Source organism: Anomaloglossus baeobatrachus, chromosome 11, assembly GCF_048569485.1.
Source record: "Anomaloglossus baeobatrachus isolate aAnoBae1 chromosome 11, aAnoBae1.hap1, whole genome shotgun sequence".
NCBI lineage: Eukaryota > Metazoa > Chordata > Amphibia > Anura > Aromobatidae > Anomaloglossus > Anomaloglossus baeobatrachus.
Window position 1 is genome coordinate 190694799 of NC_134363.1, and position 19716 is coordinate 190714514.

The 19716-nt window shown below is 51.7% G+C and overlaps 1 protein-coding gene across 2 annotated transcripts in view; it reads right to left on the reverse strand.

Moving 5' to 3' along the window:
- KIRREL3 (kirre like nephrin family adhesion molecule 3) overlaps positions 1–19716 on the reverse strand; it is a 1021297-nt gene that overhangs the window by 541456 nt on the left and 460125 nt on the right. The gene's annotated exons all lie outside the window — the stretch shown is intronic.

Consider the following 19716-nt stretch of genomic DNA (forward strand, 5'->3'; position numbering starts at 1 on the left):
TAACTGTCACAATGAGAGCCTTGGCGTCCGCCTACGACGCTCCCAGGCAAAGTTATGGCCCATATTCCATGTTGTGGATTGTCCATAACTCAAGCCAGGGGTGGAGCAGTGCTCCCTCTGAGGTCACTAAGGTAGGAGGGGACCTGGATTTGCCCAGGTTGATAACCCTACTTCGGCCATTTTCCAGTGTTCTTTTCGCTGGGGGCACGTGTAGGAAACATCTGTGGGAAGGATCCTAGAAACCTGGGTACAGCGCCCCCCTGTGGCCAGACGCAACAAGGTAACTGCTGGAACTGTGTATGCCTGTTTGTAACCCATGCTTTGATTGTAACTGTACTCTGACATAACTGTATATTCTGTAGATTCCCTATTGTATATATTGTAGTTTCTAGTGTGCTTTAGGCTGATTAAATTATATAATTAATCTTGGGCTGTTCTGTTATCTCGATCTTGAATCCCACGTCTGTGTGTTCGGCTAATAGTTACCGTAAATCGGTTGGTGGCAGCGAATTGTGCCAAGGATTATTGTGGGGAGGCCAGTGAGATTCGGGGAGATTTTATATATTCCGCCCGCGGAGGTCGGGGGAATATATACCTTACTCTCACCGGGGACCCTTCAATAATCGGCATAAGTAGTATAGCGGCCTCCTTGCTTATTGTCGGGCAATTCCATAATTGGCCTGACTATAAGAGGGGCGCTAGAGAGCGCGTCACGTGCTCTGTCTGTCGGTCGGGAGGTATAAAGGAGGGGTGACCCCCACTTGTTACCCCCCGATTGTGACGTACTGGTAGCCAGCGCGGGGGATTTCTGAGTGACCCCCCCCGGTGGTTTGTGACAGGGAGGTTTTATTACAGAAGACGGAAGTCGCTGCAGCAGGGTTATTAGTCCATAAACCCGACTCCACAGAAAGCTAAAAAATAAGAAAACAATCCCCACGTCCTGAGACCGGTGATGGTCTGGTGAGGAAGACCCCGGCCTAATTCTGTCCTGATTCTAGTACTTGCACTCGGCGTTCTGCGCTCGGCGTTCTGCGCTCGGCGTTCTGCTTTTTGCATTCTCCTCTCGCCGTTCTGCTTCCTGTGCCTGCTCTCACCTTTCTGCACTCGGCATTCTGCGCTCACCTTTCTGCACTCGGCGTTCTGCGCTCACCTTTCTGCACTCGGCGTTCTACGCTCACCTTTCTACGCTCACCTTTCTGCACTCGGCATTCTACGCTCACCTTTCTACGCTCACCTTTCTGCACTCGGCGTTCTGCGCTCACCTTTCTGCACTCGGCATTCTGCGCTCACCTTTCTGCACTCGGCATTCTGCTCTCACCTTTCTGCACTCGGCATTCTGCACTCACCTTTCTGCACTCGGCGTTCTGCGCTTACCTTTCTGCACTCGGCATTCTGCTCTCACCTTTCTGCACTCGGCATTCTGCGCTCACCTTTCTGCACTCTGCATTCTGCCCTCACCTTTCTGCACTCGGCATTCTGCCCTCACCTTTCTGCACTCGGCATTCTGCTCTCACCTTTCTGCACTCGGCGTTCTGCGCTCACCTTTCTGCACTCTGCATTCTGCGCTCACCTTTCTGCGCTCACCTTTCTGCGCTCACCTTTCTGCACTCGGCATTCTGCGCTCACCTTTCTGCACTCAGCATTCTGCGCTCACCTTTCTGCACTCAGCATTCTGCGCTCACCTTTCTGCACTCAGCATTCTGCGCTCACCTTTCTGCACTCGGCATTCTACGCTCACCTTTCTGCGCTCTGCATTCTACGCTCACCTTTCTGCACTCGGCATTCTGCGCTCACCTTTCTGCACTCAGCATTCTGCGCTCACCTTTCTGCACTCGGCATTCTACGCTCACCTTTCTGCACTCGGCATTCTGCGCTCACCTTTCTGCACTCACCTTTCTGCGCTCAGCGTTCTGCGCTCACCTTTCTGCACTCGGCATTCTGCGCTCACCTTTCTGCACTCGGCGTTTTGCGCTCACCTTTCTGCACTCGGCGTTTTGCGCTCACCTTTCTGCGCTCAGCGTTCTACGCTCACCTTTCTGCACTCGGCATTCTGCGCTCACCTTTCTGCGCTCACCTTTCTGCACTCGGCATTCTGCGCTCACCTTTCTGCACTCGGCATTCTACGCTCACCTTTCTGCACTCGGCATTCTGCGCTCACCTTTCTGCACTCGGCGTTCTACGCTCACCTTTCTACGCTCACCTTTCTGCACTCGGCATTCTACGCTCACCTTTCTGCACTCGGCATTCTACGCTCACCTTTCTACGCTCACCTTTCTGCACTCGGCGTTCTGCGCTCACCTTTCTGCACTCGGCATTCTGCGCTCACCTTTCTGCACTCGGCATTCTGCTCTCACCTTTCTGCACTCGGCATTCTGCACTCACCTTTCTGCACTCGGCATTCTGCGCTCACCTTTCTGCACTCGGCATTCTGCGCTCACCTTTCTGCACTTGGCATTCTGCTCTCACCTTTCTGCACTCGGCATTCTGCGCTCACCTTTCTGCACTCGGCATTCTACGCTCACCTTTCTGCACTCGGCATTCTGCGCTCACCTTTCTGCACTCGGCATTCTACGCTCACCTTTCTGCGCTCGGCATTCTGCTCTCACCTTTCTGCGCTCGGCATTCTGCGCTCACCTTTCTGCACTCGGCATTCTGCTCTCACCTTTCTGCACTCGGCATTCTGCGCTCACCTTTCTGCGCTCACCTTTCTGCACTCGGCATTCTGCTCTCGGCGTTCTACGCTCACCTTTCTGCGCTCACCTTTCTGCGCTCACCTTTCTGCGCTCACCTTTCTGCACTCGGCATTCTGCTCTCGGCGTTCTACGCTCACCTTTCTGCGCTCACCTTTCTGCACTCGGCATTCTGCTCTCGGCATTCTGCGCTCACCTTTCTGCACTCGGCATTCTGCTCTCGGCATTCTGCGCTCACCTTTCTGCACTCGGCATTCTGCTCTCGGCATTCTACGCTCACCTTTTTGCACTCGGCATTCTGCGCTCACCTTTCTGCACTCACCTTTCTGCGCTCAGCGTTCTGCGCTCACCTTTCTGCACTCGGCATTCTGCGCTCACCTTTCTGCACTCGGCATTCTGCGCTCACCTTTCTGCACTCGGCATTCTACGCTCACCTTTCTGCACTCGGCATTCTGCGCTCACCTTTCTGCACTCACCTTTCTGCGCTCAGCGTTCTGCGCTCACCTTTCTGCACTCGGCATTCTGCGCTCACCTTTCTGCACTCGGCGTTCTACGCTCACCTTTCTGCACTCGGCATTCTACGCTCACCTTTCTGCACTCGGCATTCTCCGCTCACCTTTCTGCACTCGGCATTCTGCGCTCACCTTTCTGCACTCTGCATTCTACGCTCACCTTTCTGCACTCTGCATTCTACGCTCACCTTTCTGCACTCTGCATTCTACACTCACCTTTCTGCACTCGGCATTCTACGCTCACCTTTCTGCACTCACCTTTCTGCGCTCAGCGTTCTGCGCTCACCTTTCTGCACTCGGCATTCTGCGCTCACCTTTCTGCACTCGGCATTCTGCGCTCACCTTTCTGCACTCGGCATTCTACGCTCACCTTTCTGCACTCGGCATTCTGCGCTCACCTTTCTGCACTCACCTTTCTGCGCTCAGCGTTCTGCGCTCACCTTTCTGCACTCGGCATTCTGCGCTCACCTTTCTGCACTCGGCATTCTGCGCTCACCTTTCTGCACTCGGCATTCTGCGCTCACCTTTCTGCACTCGGCATTCTACGCTCACCTTTCTGCACTCGGCATTCTGCACTCACCTTTCTGCACTCACCTTTCTGCGCTCAGCGTTCTGCGCTCACCTTTCTGCACTCGGCATTCTGCGCTCACCTTTCTGCACTCGGCGTTTTGCGCTCACCTTTCTGCACTCGGCGTTTTGCGCTCACCTTTCTGCGCTCAGCGTTCTACGCTCACCTTTCTGCACTCGGCATTCTGCGCTCACCTTTCTGCGCTCACCTTTCTGCACTCGGCATTCTGCGCTCACCTTTCTGCACTCGGCATTCTACGCTCACCTTTCTGCACTCGGCATTCTACGCTCACCTTTCTGCACTCTGCATTCTGCGCTCACCTTTCTGCACTCGGCATTCTACGCTCACCTTTCTGCTCTCGGCGTTCTACGCTCACCTTTCTGCACTCGGCATTCTACGCTCACCTTTCTGCTCTCGGCGTTCTACGCTCACCTTTCTGCACTCGGCGTTCTGCGCTCACCTTTCTGCACTCGGCGTTCTGCGCTCACCTTTCTGCACTCGGCATTCTGCGCTCACCTTTCTGCACTCGGCATTCTACGCTCACCTTTCTGCACTCGGCGTTCTACGCTCACCTTTCTGCACTCGGCATTCTGCGCTCACCTTTCTGCACTCTGCATTCTACGCTCACCTTTCTGCACTCTGCATTCTACGCTCACCTTTCTGCACTCGGCATTCTACGCTCACCTTTCTGCACTCGGCATTCTGCGCTCACCTTTCTGCACTCGGCATTCTGCGCTCACCTTTCTGCACTCGGCGTTCTGCGCTCACCTTTCTGCACTCGGCATTCTGCGCTCACCTTTCTGCACTCGGCGTTCTGCTCTCACCTTTCTGCACTCGGCATTCTGCGCTCACCTTTCTGCACTCGGCATTCTACGCTCACCTTTCTGCACTCTGCATTCTACGCTCACCTTTCTGCACTCTGCATTCTACGCTCACCTTTCTGCACTCGGCATTCTACGCTCACCTTTCTGCACTCGGCATTCTGCGCTCACCTTTCTGCACTCGGCATTCTGCGCTCACCTTTCTGCACTCGGCGTTCTGCGCTCACCTTTCTGCACTCGGCATTCTGCGCTCACCTTTCTGCACTCGGCGTTCTGCTCTCACCTTTCTGCACTCGGCATTCTACGCTCACCTTTCTGCACTCGGCATTCTGCTCTCACCTTTCTGCACTCGGCATTCTGCTCTCACCTTTCTGCACTCGGCATTCTGCGCTCACCTTTCTGCACTCGGCATTCTACGCTCACCTTTCTGCGCTCACCTTTCTGCGCTCACCTTTCTGCGCTCACCTTTCTGCGCTCACCTTTCTGCACTCGGCATTCTGCGCTCACCTTTCTGCACTCGGCATTCTGCGCTCACCTTTCTGCACTCGGCATTCTGCGCTCACCTTTCTGCACTCGGCGTTCTACGCTCACCTTTCTGCACTCGGCATTCTACGCTCACCTTTCTGCACTCGGCATTCTCCGCTCACCTTTCTGCACTCGGCATTCTGCGCTCACCTTTCTGCACTCTGCATTCTACGCTCACCTTTCTGCACTCTGCATTCTACGCTCACCTTTCTGCACTCTGCATTCTACACTCACCTTTCTGCACTCGGCATTCTACGCTCACCTTTCTGCACTCACCTTTCTGCGCTCAGCGTTCTGCGCTCACCTTTCTGCACTCGGCATTCTGCGCTCACCTTTCTGCACTCGGCATTCTGCGCTCACCTTTCTGCACTCGGCATTCTACGCTCACCTTTCTGCACTCGGCATTCTGCGCTCACCTTTCTGCACTCACCTTTCTGCGCTCAGCGTTCTGCGCTCACCTTTCTGCACTCGGCATTCTGCGCTCACCTTTCTGCACTCGGCATTCTGCGCTCACCTTTCTGCACTCGGCATTCTGCGCTCACCTTTCTGCACTCGGCATTCTACGCTCACCTTTCTGCACTCGGCATTCTGCACTCACCTTTCTGCACTCACCTTTCTGCGCTCAGCGTTCTGCGCTCACCTTTCTGCACTCGGCATTCTGCGCTCACCTTTCTGCACTCGGCATTCTGCGCTCACCTTTCTGCACTCGGCATTCTACGCTCACCTTTCTGCACTCGGCATTCTACGCTCACCTTTCTGCACTCGGCATTCTGCGCTCACCTTTCTGCACTCGGCGTTCTGCGCTCACCTTTCTGCACTCGGCATTCTGCGCTCACCTTTCTGCACTCGGCGTTCTGCTCTCACCTTTCTGCACTCGGCATTCTACGCTCACCTTTCTGCACTCGGCATTCTGCTCTCACCTTTCTGCACTCGGCATTCTGCTCTCACCTTTCTGCACTCGGCATTCTGCGCTCACCTTTCTGCACTCGGCATTCTGCGCTCACCTTTCTGCACTCGGCATTCTGCGCTCACCTTTCTGCACTCGGCATTCTGCGCTCACCTTTCTGCACTCGGCATTCTGCTCTCACCTTTCTGCACTCGGCATTCTGCGCTCACCTTTCTGCACTCGGCATTCTGCGCTCACCTTTCTGCACTCGGCATTCTGCGCTCACCTTTCTGCACTCGGCATTCTACGCTCACCTTTCTGCACTCGGCATTCTGCGCTCACCTTTCTGCGCTCAGCGTTCTGCGCTCACCTTTCTGCACTCGGCGTTCTGCGCTCACCTTTCTGCGCTCACCTTTCTGCGCTCACCTTTCTGCGCTCACCTTTCTGCGCTCACCTTTCTGCACTCGGCATTCTACGCTCACCTTTCTGCACTCGGCATTCTGCGCTCACCTTTCTGCACTCGGCATTCTACGCTCACCTTTCTGCGCTCACCTTTCTGCGCTCACCTTTCTGCGCTCACCTTTCTGCACTCGGCATTCTGCGCTCACCTTTCTGCACTCGGCATTCTGCGCTCACCTTTCTGCACTCGGCATTCTGCGCTCACCTTTCTGCACTCGGCATTCTGCGCTCACCTTTCTGCACTCGGCGTTCTGCGCTCACCTTTCTGCGCTCACCTTTCTGCGCTCACCTTTCTGCGCTCACCTTTCTGCACTCGGCGTTCTGCGCTCACCTTTCTGCGCTCACCTTTCTGCACTCGGCGTTCTGCGCTCACCTTTCTGCGCTCACCTTTCTGCGCTCACCTTTCTGCGCTCACCTTTCTGCGCTCACCTTTCTGCGCTCACCTTTCTGCGCTCACCTTTCTGCGCTCACCTTTCTGCGCTCACCTTTCTGCGCTCACCTTTCTGCGCTCACCTTTCTGCACTCGGCATTCTGCGCTCACCTTTCTGCGCTCAGCGTTCTGCGCTCACCTTTCTGCACTCGGCGTTCTGCGCTCACCTTTCTGCGCTCAGCGTTCTGCGCTCACCTTTCTGCACTCGGCGTTCTGCGCTCACCTTTCTGCACTCACCTTTCTGCGCTCAGCGTTCTGCGCTCACCTTTCTGCACTCGGCATTCTGCGCTCACCTTTCTGCACTCGGCATTCTACGCTCACCTTTCTGCACTCGGCATTCTGCGCTCACCTTTCTGCACTCGGCGTTCTGCGCTCAATATTCTGCGCTCACCTTTCTGCACTCGGCATTCTGCGCTCACCTTTCTGCACTCGGCATTCTGCGCTCACCTTTCTGCACTCGGCGTTCTGCGCTCAGCATTCTGCGCTCACCTTTCTGCGCTCACCTTTCTGCACTTGGCGTTCTGCGCTCATCTTTCTGTGCTCATCGCTCACCTGTGTGCACTCAGCGTTCTGCGCTCAGCGTTCTGCGCTCAGTGCTAGCCCTTCCTTCCATCTCTTCTCCACCCTCTCTTGTTTCTTGCTCCCTTTCTTCTTTTGTGGCTTTCATCATCAGTCATTTATCCGCGATCCCTCCCATCCAATCACATGCAGATGTTACGGGGTAAATGTGCCGGCTCCGCGCCGCTGTCATCCAGAGAACGCAGCATTATACTGGAGATCGCTGGGTTATTAATTCTTACATGGAAATTACAGGTAAAGCACAGAGACATTCAGGAGCCTTCCATTGGGATTGATTTTTGAGGAGTGGCCCCCACAGACAATGAGAAGTATACAGTGCCTTGTGAAAGTATTCAGCCCCCTTCAGTTTTTCAACCTTTTCCCACATTTCAGGCTCAAACATAAAGATAAAATGTGAATGTTCTGGTGAAGAATCAACAACAAGTGACACAATTGTGAAGAGGAAGGAAATTTATTGTTTATTTTAAACTTTAATTAAAAAAATAATTGTAAATTGGGGCGTGCAATATTATTCATCCCCTTTACTTTCAGTGCAGAAACTCCCTCCAGAAGTTGATTGAGGGTCTCTGAATGAGCCAATCTTGTCCTAAATGACTGATGATGATAAATATAAGCCCCTGTGTGTAATGAAGTCTCCGTATAATGCCCCTGCTCTGTGATAGTCTCATGTTCTGTGTAAAGCACAGAGAGCATCATGAAGACCAAGGAACACAACAGGCAGGTCCGTGATACTGTTGTGGAGACGTTTAAAGCCGGATTTGGTTACAAAAAGATTTCCACAACTTTACACATCCCAAGAAGCCCTGTGCAAGTGATCATATTGAAATGGAAGGAGCATCATACCACTGCAAATCTACCAAGACCCGGCCGTCCATCCAAACTATCATCCCACACAAGGAGAAGACTGATCAGAGATGCAGCCAAGAGGCCCATGATCACTCTGGATGATCTGCAGAGATCTACAGCTGAGGTGGGAGAGTCTGTCCATAGCACAACAATTAGTCGTACACTGCACAAATCTGGCCTTTATGGAAGAGTGGCAAGAAGAAAGCCATTTCTCAAAGAGATCCATAAAAAGTGTTGTTTAAAGTTTGTCACAAGCCGCCTGGAGACACCAAACATGTGGAGGAAGGGGCTCTGCTCAGAGGAAACCAAAATCAAACTATTTGTGCACAATGCCAAACGATACTAGCAACACAGCTCATCACCCTGAACACACCAGCCCCACTGTCAAACATGGTGGAGGCAGCATCATGGTATGGGCCCGCTTTTCTTCAGCAGGGACAGGGAAGATGGTAAAATTGATGGGAAGATGGATGGAGCCAAATACAGGACCATTCTTGAAGAAAACCTGTTGGAGTCTGCAAAAGACCTGAGACTGGGACGGAGATTTGTCTTCTAACAAGACAATGATCCCAAACATAAAGCCAAATCTACAATGGAATGGTTCACAAATAACTCTATCCAGGTGTTAGAATGGCCAAGTCACAGTCCAGACCTGAACCCAATCGAGAATCTGTGGAAAGAGCTCAAAACTGCTGTTCACAAACGCCTCCATCCAACCTCACTCAGCTCCAGCTGTTTACAAAGGAAGAATGGGCGAGAAGTTCACCTCTCCATGTGCAAAACTGATAGACACAGACCCCAAGAGACTGCAGCTGTAATCGCAGCAAAAGGGGGAGCTACAAAGGATTCACTTACAGGGGATGAATAATATTGCACGCCCCAATTTACAGTTATTTTTTATACAAGTTTAAAATAAGCAATAAATTTCCTTCCTCTTCACAATTGTGTCATTGTTGTAGATTCTTCACCAGAACATTCACATTTTATCTTTATGTTTGACGCCTGAAATGTGGGAAAAGGTTGGAAAATAATTCAAGGGGCTGAATACTTTCACAAGGCACTGTATGTAATGCAGGGGTCTGGTTTGCATAAGGGGGTGCTGGCTGGAGGGGACGGTGTATACTGGGGATCGTTGTATCCCGCGGTCAGCCGGCTCACACACTGAGATTCTGCCGCTGACACATTATTTTCCCATCTTTACTTGTTTTGTGAATAAATACAATGTTATAATCCTATTCAGACTCCTCTCTCTCTCTCCTTCTCTCTCTCCTCTTCTCTCTCCTGTCTCTCTTTCTCTCCGTCTCTCTTCTGACTCCTCCGCTGATATTCCGTCTCTTTCTCCTTCTCTCTCTCCTCTTCTCTCTCCTGTCTCTCTTTCTCTCCGTCTCTCTCTCCGTCTCTCTTCTGACTCCTCCGCTATATTCCGTCTCTTTCTCTGTCTCTGTCTCTCTTCTGACTCCTCCGCTGATGTTCCGTCTCTTTCTCTCTCTTCGTCTCTCTTCTGACTCCTCCGCTGATATTTCGTCTCTTTCTCTGTCTCTGTCTCTCTTCTGACTCCTCCGCTGATATTCCGTCTCTTTCTCTGTCTTTCTTCTGACTCCTCCGCTGATATTCCGTCTCTTTCTCTGTCTCTGTCTCTCTTCTGACTCCTCTGCTGATATTCCGTCTCTTTCTCTGTCTCTGTCTCTCTTCTGACTCCTCCGCTGATATTCCGTCTCTTTCTCTGTCTCTGTCTCTCTTCTGACTCCTCCGCTGATATTCCGTCTCTTTCTCTGTCTCTGTCTCTCTTCTGACTCCTCCGCTGATATTCCGTCTCTAACTCTGTCTCTGTCTCTCTTCTGACTCCTCCGCTGATATTCCGTCTCTAACTCTGTCTCTGTCTCTCTTCTGACTCCTCCGCTGATATTCCGTCTCTAACTCTGTCTCTGTCTCTCTTCTGACTCCTCCGCTGATATTCCGTCTCTTTCTCTGTCTCTGTCTCTCTTCTGACTCCTCCGCTGATATTCTGTCTCTTTCTCTGTCTCTGTCTCTCTTCTGACTCCTCCGCTGATATTCCGTCTCTTTCTCTTTCTCTGTCTCTCTTCTGACTTCTCCGCTGATATTCCGTCTCTTTCTCTGTCTCTCTTCTGACTCCTCCGCTGATATTCCGTCTCTTTCTCTTTCTCTGTCTCTCTTCTGACTCCTCCGCTGATATTACGTCTCTTTTTCTGTCTCTGTCTCTCTTCTGACTCCTCCGCTGATATTACGTCTCTTTCTCTGTCTCTGTCTCTCTTCTGACTCCTCCGCTGATATTCCGTCTCTAACTCTGTCTCTGTCTCTCTTCTGACTCCTCCGCTGATATTCCGTCTCTTTCTCTCTCTCCGTCTCTCTTCTGACTCCTCCGCTGATATTACGTCTCTTTCTCTTTCTCTGTCTCTCTTCTGACTCCTCCGCTGATATTCCGTCTCCTTCTCGGTGTCTCGCTGTGACTCTTCTGACTTCTGTCACATAAATGAACCTTTCTGATACCAGAACTGGGGTTTTTAGTTTTTCAGCTGAACCCAAATCTGTTGCGGTCTTGCAGCTGCGATTTCTTAGTCACTAAGCCCAAAAGAGCGTTATGGAAGGAGCGAGGAGGCGTCAGACCCTCGGAGAGATACAAGTGACACGATGGGGAAGGAAATGTTTCCGCAGATGAGATGGGAGGGTGGGCAGATGGGACCCCCGAGGGCACGGCTCCCTGTCACTGAAGATAAGGCCGTGTTATCCACTCACTCCAGCCATGCAGGACGCACCACACATGAGACCACGGACCCCAACAGACGAGGCCCAGATCCTCAGCTCATGACCTCCTTCCCCTCTTGTAGTACCTCACCATGGGCTCTAGAGGGCGCATGTCTCATCAGCAGAAGACCTCAAGTGACGAGTCCACAAGGGAAGTCGACTGTTACATCCCAGACTGACGCCCATGTGTGATACAAACCCATATATAATATGTAATGATAAAAAGTGATAGTTATTTATAACGATCCGTGTACATGTAAACACTAATGTAAATTCTAGAATCCAGTGCAGCCCTTTACAGCAGCCGTCAGTGCCGAGACCACAGATACCGCGAGACCCTGGTAAAGCCGCGTTCACACATCGTCTACACGTCCGGATGATGTCCGATTTTCCTCTCGGACAGAACACGACCCGTAGAGTTTAATTAAACACCGAGAACAGAGTCTGACTGTTAACTATTGGCTCCAAATCAGTCGCCACTCATTAGCTGCTCAGTGCCCACTCATTAGCTGCTCAGTGCCCACTCAGTGCCCACTCATTAGCTGCTCAGTGCCCACTCATTAGCTGCTCAGTGCCCACTCAGTGCCCACTCATTAGCTGCTCAGTGCCCACTCAGTGCCCACTCATTAGCTGCTCAGTGCCCACTCAGTGCCCACTCATTAGCTGCTCAGTGCCCACTCATTAGCTGCTCAGTGCCCACTCAGTGCCCACTCATTAGCTGCTCAGTGCCCACTCATTAGCTGCTCAGTGCCCAGTCAGTGCCTAATCAGTACCCACTCAGTGCCCACTCAGTACCCAGTCAGTACCCGCTCATTAGCTGCTCAGTGCCCAATCAGTACCCACTCTGGGCCCAATCAGTACCCGCTCAGTGCCCAATCAGTACCCACTCTGGGCCCAATCAGTACCCACTCTGGGCCCAATCAGTACCCGCTTAGTGCCCACTCTATACCTAATCAGTGCCCACTCAGTAGCCATGTCTCCTGGAGTTAGGTTTTGTAGATCCAGTTCAGGTTTTGATCATAGATTTGGGGGTACAGTTTATTTTAGTGGTTACTTGGCTGAGAATCGCTGCTCCAGACCATCTAGTACCCGGGGCCATCCCTACAGGGGGTGCGTCCATATTCTGGAGCCCGGGGCCCATATGAGAGGGGCAATGCTATACAGACCTGTGATAGTCGGGGGCCGTGTTGGCGATTTTGCATCGGGGCTGCCATGTTTCACCACTGCTGATCCCAGATTATAGGATTCATAGTCCAGTAATCAGCAGCGGGTGGTCCGGCACCCCATCCCGATGCCTGCGGCTAGGAGGAGCAGGTGTGCTGGGCCGGCTGTGGCGGCGGATGTTGGATAGCGGGAGACATGACATGGCTGATGTATAGGTTAGGACAGCTCGGTGCTGAGAATGCCAGAGTGGATTAATCTCTCCGTGCTGCGATTGAACTCAGGACAGACTTCACATCAGCAAGGAGAGATCAGAGCTCTGATGGCGGAGGCGGCTATCCGCGCAGATCAGACCCAAAACAAGAGGTCGTCTGCGCCCGCTGCATCATTACAATGACTGGCTCCGGGCAGGGAGGAGGACCGTGCTGGAGAGGAGGCTCTGCGGGGGAGATTGTCACCTCCACGAGCGCTTACATACATTATTTGTAGTCTGCCGTGGACAGATGGCGGGAGAGGGCCACGTCGCTCCGTGTGTAGACAGTGGACGCCAGCCCCGGATTTACCCTGAATGGACGTCCAACTATTGTAAACCACACGCGCCACTCAGTGACCCAAAAACACAGGGAAGAGAAAAAACCTGCTGCGAATAAGACGGAGGAGTCATGGAAAGTAGCAGTGCTACATCATCCCCAGGAGGAGACCACGGCACTGACCGACTGCTCACAGCACGGGTACGCCGCGCCGCCTGCTCTCTGTGCCTCCTCACCTTTTACTTACTAATGCCCAATGCGGCTCTACTGACTATGGGGGCGCTATCTGGAGATCACACCAATGTCTGACCCCTCAGCCAGACTCCGGGGGGCGCAGCTCGCCGGCCATTACTCCCTGCACGGTGATCAGCATTAATCTCACTCATGTAATGGAGGACTGAACTCGCAGGCGTCCACACAGCGATTATAGAGGGCACGCTTCTATATCCTGACCGGATTATAATCTGGCAGTGTGAGTACACCGGCCCCAGCCTGGATCTGGATTATTAGGGATTGAAACTAGAATATGGAGAAGGTCCTGTGCAGATTGCTGCCCGTGTTCCTATAATGTCATGCACATGGCATCGGGGGGCACAGGCAGATGACGCCCCTGTGCAAGGACAGTATATAGCCCCTGTGCAAGGACAGTATATAGCTCCTGTGCAAGGACAGTATATAGCTCCTGTGCAAGGACACTATATGGCCCCTGTGCAAGGACAGTATATAGCCCCTGTGCAAGGACACTATATGGCCCCTATGCAAGGACAGTATATAGCCCCTGTGCAAGGACACTATATGGCCCCTATGCAAGGACAGTATATGGCCCCTGTGCAAGGACAGTATATGGCCCCTGTGCAAGGACAGTATATGGCCCCTGTGCAAGGACAGTATATGGCCCCTGTGCAAGGACAGTATATGGCCCCTGTGCAAGGACAGTATATGGCCCCTGTGCAAGAACAGTATATAGCCCCTGTGCAAGGACACTATATAGCCCCTGTGCAAGGACAGTATATGGCCCCTGTGCAAGGACAGTATATGGCCCCTGTGCAAGGACAGTATATGGCCCCTGTGCAAGGACAGTATATGGCCCCTGTGCAAGGACAGTATATGGCCCCTGTGCAAGGACACTATATGGCCCCTGTGCAAGGACAGTATATAGCCCCTGTGCAAGGACACTATATGGCCCCTGTGCAAGGACAGTATATAGTCCCTGTGCAAGGACACTATATAGCCCCTGTGCAAGGACAGTATATGGCCCCTGTGAAAGGACAGTATATGGCCCCTGTGCAAGGACACTATATGGCCCCTGTGCAAGGACAGTATATAGCCCCTGTGCAAGGACAGTATATGGCCCCTGTGCAAGGACAGTATATAGCCCCTGTGCAAGGACACTATATGGCCCCTGTGCAAGGACAGTATATGAGCCCCCGTGCCTATATTGTCCTTGCACATGGGCTATAAACTGTCCTTGCACAGGGGCCATATAGTGTCCTTGCACAGGGGCCATATAGTGTCCTTGCACAGGGGCCCATATAGTGTCCTTGCACAGGGGCCCATATATTGTTCTTGCACAGGGGCCATATATTGTTTTGCACAGGGGCCAATATATTGTTCTTGCACAGGGGCCATATAGTGTTCTTGCACAGGGGCCCATATACTGTCCTTGCACAGGGCCCATATAGTGTCCTTGCACAGGGGCCCATATAGTGTCCTTGTACAGGGCCCATATAGTGTCCTTGCACAGGGGCCCATATAGTGTCCTTGTACAGGGCCCATATAGTGTCCTTGTACAGGGCCCATATAGTGTCCTTGCACAGGGGCCCATATAGTGTCCTTGCACAGGGGCCCATATACTGTCCTTGCACAGGGCCCATATAGTGTCCTTGCACAGGGGCCTATATAGTATCCTTGTACAGGGCCCATATACTGTCCTTGCACAGGGGCCCATATAGTGTCCTTGCACAGGGGCCCATATAGTGTCCTTGCACAGGGGCCATATACTGTCCTTTGACAGGGCCCTTTCTGTCCGCTGTTGTGTCCAATGCTTCTATTTACCCCTCAGGAATAAAAGTGCCCATTCTGCCATTTAGTGGGGGACTCCCAGCAGTCGGACCCCACCGATGAACACCTCACTGGTCCTATGTATAGGATGTACTTTCTTTTCTCCCCCCTTCCATGATTTCTTGCTCGGAGTCTGCACAGTATTTACACAGTAGAAGTAACTCAGATCCGGCCGTGCACACTGCCGCCTGCATTATAGGATGAGTAACAAGGCTCTGACTGCCTGGAAGAATTGGCTGCTGCTTCCCTGATTGATAGCATTAGTCCTCTGTCTCCGGAGCAGAGTCCCCATGGATGGACACGGGTGAGACTGTCACAAATACATTACTGCATTATCGGAGGTCTCCTGATCACAGAGGCCGCGCTCCTGCAGACAGGCTCAGGATAGAAGTAATTACAATTAGTGCTGGAATTAATCAGGTAACTGCGGCATCGATTACCAGGAGTCCAGAGTCCACGGCGCAGGATCAATCCCTGAATGTCCAGATATTGCTCTGCGAAGAGAAGGGATCCCCAACTCCAAAGCCTTCATGTCCGCTGCATTTAGGATTAACCTCACCCCTCTCCATTCACTGCTGAACTCCCCGGAGCTGAACTCCCCGGAGCTGAACACACCAGAGGTGAACTCACTATAGCTGAACTCCCCGGAGCTGAACACACCAGAGCTGAACTCACTATAGCTGAACTCCTCAGAGCTGAACACACCAGAGCTGAACTCACTATAGCTGAACTCCTCAGAGCTGAACACACCAGAGCTGAACTCACTATAGCTGAGCTCCTCAGAGCTAAGCTCACTGGAGCTGAATTAAATATACATGAACTCACAGGAGCTGCACTCACAGGAGCTGAAGTCACTATAGCTGAATTCTCCGGAGCTGAACTCACCAGAGTTGAACTCAGTATAGCTGAACTCCCCGGAGCTGAACTCACCAGAGCTGAACTCACCGGAGCAGAACTAGTTACAGAATTCAGGGCTGTTGTGTAAATATCAGAAATATCAGCTAACGAGGCAAAATAAATGTAGCAATCGCTGGATTTCACCAGAAAGGTTAAAATTGGGTTCATTTCTCATCAATAAAGAAGTCATTAATATTCTAGCAAATGCCACGTAAGCGCAAAAAATGTGATTGGCTGCCGGCTGCAAATGCATTAATACAAGCTCAGCTCCTGTTAACCCTGTCAGTGGACGCCGGCCTGCCGCACTGTCAGCACAGGGGCTTTCTCCTGGAGATACCCTGTCAGTGGACGCCGGCCTGCCGTACTGTCAGCACAGGGGCTTTCTCCTGGAGATACCCTGTCAGTGGACGCCGGCCTGCCGCACTGTCAGCACAGGGGCTTTCTCCTGGAGATACCCTGTCAGTGGACGCCGGCCTGCCGCACTGTCAGCACAGGGGCTTTCTCCTGGAGATACCCTGTCAGTGGACGCCGGCCTGCCGCACTGTCAGCACAGGGGCTTTCTCCTGGTGATACCCTGTCAGTGGACGCCGGCCTGCCATACTGTCAGCACAGGGGCTTTCTCCTGGAGATACCCTGTCAGTGGACACCGGCCTGCCGCACTGTCAGCACAGGGGCTTTCTCCTGGAGATACCCTGTCAGTGGATGCCGGCCTGCCGCACTGTCAGCACAGGGGCTTTCTCCTGGAGATACCCTGTCAGTGGACGCCGGCCTGCCGTACTGTCAGCACAGGGGCTTTCTCCTGGAGATACCCTGTCAGTGGACACCGGCCTGCCGCACTGTCAGCACAGGGGCTTTCTCCTGGAGATACCCTGTCAGTGGATGCCGGCCTGCCGCACTGTCAGCACAGGGGCTTTCTCCTGGAGCTACTGCGCTCATCAACGTATGGATTTCTCAGCACTTGTGAGACGCTGCTGACACCGGCTGAAGGATACGGCCGCCTAAACCCAAGTGGGATAATTATCAGCTGCTTCAATTAGTGTAATTCATCAGTGCACCACAGTAATAAATTGCCTTAAGTCGCCACTTGTAAAGAAGTGGTTAACAGAAATGGATTGAAGGATAATGGTCTCCATTATTTGTCTCCGCGTCACATTGGAGACATTTATTGGCTTTCGTCAGTTGCTGTTATTTGCACCGGGCTGTATTGGAGATTTCTGCTTTTTTGTTGCCGGCCGACGCCTTCAGGGATGTAATGAATATATACTGTATCTGTGCGGATATATGTCTGTTTATATTGTGTGCCCGGGTATCACCGCATCGTGATCATATCGCATCCCCCCATAGTATAGGACATCACATTGGACGGGGCGGATCAGGGCGGCCAGATTGATTTTTGGATCACTTGTTCAGAAACAATCCACTCCGAGGCACCATATATAAAGGCCTAGACTGTAACGAGGCACCATATATAAAGGCCTAGACTGCAACGAGGCACCGTACAGAAAGGCCTCAACTGCAACGAGGCACCATATATAAAGGCCTAGACTGCAACGAGGCACCATATATAAAGGCCTAGACTGCAACGAGGCACCATATATAAAGGCCTAGACTGCAACGAGGCACCATATATAAAGGCCTAGACTGCAACGAGGCACCATATATAAAGGCCTAGACTGCAACGAGGCACCATATATAAAGGCCTAGACTGCACCGAGGCACCATATATAAAGGCCTAGACTGCAACGAGGCACCATATATAAAGGCCTAGACTGCAACGAGGCACCATATATAAAGGCCTAGACTGCAACGAGGCACCATATATAAAGGCCTAGACTGCAACGAGGCACCATATATAAAGGCCTAGACTGCAACGAGGCACCATATATAAAGGCCTAGACTGCACCGAGGCACCATATATAAAGGCCTAGACTGCAACGAGGCACCATATATAAAGGCCTAGACTGCAACGAGGCACCATACAGAAAGGCCTAGACTGCAACGAGGCACCATATATAAAGGCCTAGACTGCAACGAGGCACCATATATAAAGGCCTAGACTGCAACGAGGCACCATATATAAAGGCCTAGACTGCAACGAGGCACCATATATAAAGGCCTAGACTGCAATGAGGCACCATATATAAAGGTCTAGACTGCAACGAGGCACAATATATAAAGGCCTAGACTGCAACGAGGCACCATATATAAAGGCCTAGACTGCAACGAGGCACCATATATAAAGGCCTAGACTGCAACGAGGCACCATATATAAAGGCCTAGACTGCAACGAGGCACCATATATAAAGGCCTAGACTGCAACGAGGCACCATATATAAAGGCCTAGACTGCAACGAGGCACCGTACAGAAAGGCCTAGACTGCAACGAGGCACCGTACAGAAAGGCCTCAACTGCAACGAGGCACCATATATAAAGGTCTAGACTGCAACGAGGCACAATATATAAAGGCCTAGACTGCAACGAGGCACCATATATAAAGGCCTAGACTGCAACGAGGCACCATATATAAAGGCCTAGACTGCAACGAGGCACCATATATAAAGGCCTAGACTGCAACGAGGCACCATATATAAAGGCCTAGACTGCAACGAGGCACCATATATAAAGGCCTAGACTGCAACGAGGCACCGTACAGAAAGGCCTAGACTGCAACGAGGCACCGTACAGAAAGGCCTCAACTGCAACGAGGCACCATATATAAAGGCTTAGACTGCAACGAGGTACCATATATAAAGGCCTCGACTGCAACGAAGCACCATATATAAAGGCCTAGACTGCAACGAGGCACCATACAGAAAGGCCTCAACAGCAACGAGGCACCATATATAAAGACCTCGACTGCAAAGAAGCACCATATATAAAGGCCTAGACTGCAACAAAGCACCATATATAAAGGCCTAGACTGCAACGAGGCACCGTACAGAAAGGCCTAGACTGCAACGAGGCACCATATATAAAGGCCTCAACTGCAACGAAGCACCATATATAAAGGCCTAGACTGCAACGAGGCACCATATATAAAGGCCTAGACTGCAACGAGGCACCATACAGAAAGGCCTCAACTGCAACAAAGCACCATATATAAAGGCCTAGACTGCAACGAGGTAGCATACAGAAAGGCCTCGACTGCAACGAGGCACCATATATAAAGGACTAGACTGCAACGAAGCACCATATATAAAGACCTAGACTGCAACGAGGCACCATACAGAAAGGCCTCGACTGCAACGAGGCACCATATATAAAGGTCTAGACTGCAACGAGGCACCATATATAAAGACCTAGACTGCAACGAGGCACCATATATAAAGGCCTAGACTGCAACGAGGCACCATATATAAAGGCCTAGACTGCAAGGAGGCACCATATATAAAGGCCTAGACTGCAACGAGGCACTATATATAAAGGCCTAGACTGCAACGAGGCACCATATATAAAGGCCTAGACTGCAACGAGGGACCATATATAAAGGCCTAGACTGCAAGGAGGCACCATATATAAAGGCCTAGACTGCAACGAGGCACTATATATTAAGGCCTAGACTGCAACGAGGCACCATATATAAAGGCCTAGACTGCAATAAGGCACCATATATAAAGGCCTAGACTACAACGAGGCACCATATATAAAGGCCTATCCGTGCCCAGTCTGCTCCCAGCACGAGTCGCTACATTGTTTCATGTCCTCCATTGTAACACGCTGTGCAGCTAATGTCAGTTACTGGAATATGTCAATGATTTATTTCCATTCAATGACAGCAATCAGAGATTTGTTAAATGGCGATGAATGAGAACCAGATATGTTAGAGAAAAGCGTAATTTCTCCCAATATGTTTGCAGACGTCGGCAGCGTTTTTGCTGTAACTGCATAAAAATTGCATTAAAAATCACAACGAAACTGATAAAAGGCGAAACAGATAAAGAAGCGTTAGGGAACGAGGACTTGTATCAGCCTCACAGGAGGCGTCCG